The following is a 3,276-nucleotide window of genomic DNA, read 5'->3' as shown; positions in this document are numbered from 1 at the left end:
TGCAGGAAATCAAGTGTCTGAAGCTGGAAATGTTGTGGGGGAGGACCCCCCGACCCCCCTCCCCCACCCCTGCACCCCCACTTTAAACTATAACTAGGCGCCCATGCACACACACACACACACACACACAGAACACACACACATAAAAACGCACATGCAAACACGTGCGCACACACACACACACACATAAACACATACACATGCAAACATGCAAACACGCCAACACACACACACACACACACAGGCATAAACATATGCATAAACGCATGTGTTCACACATACACAACACACACACACACACACACACACACACACACACACACACACACACACACACACACAGTGTCCCAGATCGAAGTGAGGATTCAGGAGGGCGTTAGGATGCAGTGACAAGCTCTGCTGTAACGCAGCACCAGCTGTATTCATAACAGCTACTGTAAGCAATAAGCAGGTGATCATCAATCACACGTTATCTTACCTCGTGACTGTTGCTCCCAGAGATCAATCTGTTTGTGGTAATCTACCACATTAAAAGGCAACTGTGCCTCATAAGCTTGGTAAATGTTGATCACCACTGAAAATGTTGACTGTGTGTACTGCATGTGTGTGCGTGTGGTGTGTGTGTCTGGTGCATGAGTATGCTTGTTACTGCACATGTGAACATTGCGTGTTGGCACCACAGAGTGTTAGTATGTGTACCTAGCCTGTGTGCTCCTGACTCCTGTGTACATAAAGAATGTGTGCATCCGTCCCCCGTGTGTACACCATGAAGGTTTGACAGATTTGCTGAAGAGCTGAGAGAGGAAAAGTGTGTGTGTATGTGTGTGTGTATGTGTGCGTGTGTGTGTGAGAGAGAGAGAGGTGTGGGGGCCGACAGGACAACACGCTAAGGCCGTGAAGTACCACTATACCCAGAGTATCAGGATATCTAGTGTACATATCTAGTGTGTAACATAACCACTCACAACGCAAATGCCCCCCCCCCCCCCCCCCGGGATTATTTGTTATAGCTATAGCATGTACATAAACCAGGGGTGTCAAACTCAAATACACAGTGGGCCAAAATTTAAAACTTGAACAAAGTCGCGGGCCAACATTGAACAAATGAAAATTTTTATATGGACCCAAACAAGTTTTGCTTTAACATTGACTATGCACTTATCACTTTCGCTTTTGGTGCGCATCAATGGTGTGCACTAACATATGTGAATACGCCCTCAGACACAAGTGTTGGTGCTCCATCTGCTCAGTAGAGAAGCTTGTAAAACCCTGACTGTCCTACAGCCAGGCAGACAGACAGACAGCCGGCATGCAGACAGACAGCCAGGCAGACAGGCAGGCAGGCAGACAGGCCGGCAAGAAGGCAGACAGGATTGAATGAACAGGAACAGAGCAAACACAGCGGCTGGCTAGGTCAACACAGGTGTCTATCACAGTGAGACGTTACATAACGTAAAGCTTCTGTTTTCTGCCTTTCTTTTCGCCATTTTTAAGAAGGGGTAACACGGTTACAGTTGTAGTATGAGATTGCTACAGTATGACTACTGTCACAGAAGAGAGGGCGTTTCTGGGTCCTGTCTTGATTGACGCGCCAAAACAACAGCAGAGCATTATGGGATTTGTAGTATTAGCGGTGAATGCGCTGTATAATACTGGCGGGCCAGCTCTAGTAGTCATTTGGTATTGCCTCGCGGGCCAAATATAATTACACTGCGGGCCAAATTTGGCCCGCGGGCCAGAGTTTGACACCCCTGGGTTAAACTCACCCTTTAATGGCCTGTTTATAGCTGACAGCAGGCGTGTTTGCATGAAAACACAAGAGGTCCCGTCTGAGAGAGTGTGCGTGTAATGGGAACAAGCCAAGGACGGTAAAAGTATTTGACTGAACGTTCACACTTCCAGATTATGACGTTGGTCAGTGCGCCGTAGTCGGCCTGTCACTCAAGGCATGGAAACGATGGTGACGTATTGTAACCCTAGTTCTATGAGTGGAGTGGAGCCCCACAAGGCTAGCTCCTATTGGCATAAGCGGAGCTACACGCCCGCACCATACACTCTTGCTGGACCCATAAACAAAACTGGCCAGCCAGGACACCAGCCAGTGCTCCAAGGTGGGACCATACTGTACCAAAAGCTGGACCAACCCAAGCACTGGCTCCTCCCCACTGCACTCGGTCTATCACAGCCGAGGGAAAGGAGAGGTACGTGAAAAGAGCCGGACCGGAAGCCGTTACACCGTAACATAGCCCGTCCGAACCTCTCCCAGCCCCAAAGGGACAGGAGCAGACTGCCACTCACTAGACGGTCCCGCCCTGGAACAACATGTCTAATGCTGACTCCCACTGGTGGCTGTGCCAAGCACAGACGACTCCACAGAGACAGATGACTTGGATAAAAGATAATAACGGACACAAGGAGACGGTGACGACCAAGTCGCTGCCACACAAATGTCCTCCACAGACACACCATTGAACAGGGCAGCCAACATGGCCACGCCCCTCATACAGTGTGCCCGAACAGCCCCAGGCAAAGGGCAACCCACAGTCTCATAAGACTTGGAGATGCCCTCACAAATCCACTGGGAGAGACGTTGTTTGGATAGAATAGAATAGCTCAGCATGAGTCAGACGACTCGTGCATAGGTGAGATAGAGTACGAGCCAAGACATACACAACAGGCTCACTGTTGAATGACAGCTGAGTGCTAGTGCTATAACACCCAAGGAGTGGGGCCTCGCTCGCTCATGACCATGGTTGGACGAGGCTACCGCCGACTTTCCTTTCTCAAACTGTTTCTCCCCAATGACAAGTGGAAATGTTTTAGCTGCTATAGAAACAGAAAAAACATTCCGCCGTCCGAATCACAGACTTCATTGCCCATCAACAGTGTCAACGACGTCATGCTAGGCGAGGATATCGCGTGACAGAGAGCAAACGCTGCCACACATAACAGGCCTGCTGTTTTATGATGGCTGAGGGCCAAAGGACAACACCATTCCACCATCATCCCGGGCAGTCAGCAGACCATGTCCATACTAACCAAGCCCTTCACCTTTGAGGAGTTTGAAGCAGGACTATGCACCATGAAGCTGGGCAAAGCTGCAGGTCCTGATGACATACCAGCCGAGGCACTACTATTGGGTCCGGGTGGGCCTGGGCCCACCCATTTTGACCCAGGCCCGCCCACTTCTAGCTGTTCATCCAATAGGCAGCCTGAGGAAAGCTTTGAGTGAAAGCTTCCCAGCCAATCAGCGGCTTCTACCCCACGTGTGGACTC

Source organism: Borostomias antarcticus (genome assembly GCF_949987555.1).
Source record: "Borostomias antarcticus genome assembly, chromosome: 5".
NCBI classification, from domain to species: Eukaryota; Metazoa; Chordata; class Actinopteri; order Stomiiformes; family Stomiidae; genus Borostomias; species Borostomias antarcticus.
Note: the sequence above shows the minus strand (reverse complement) of the source record.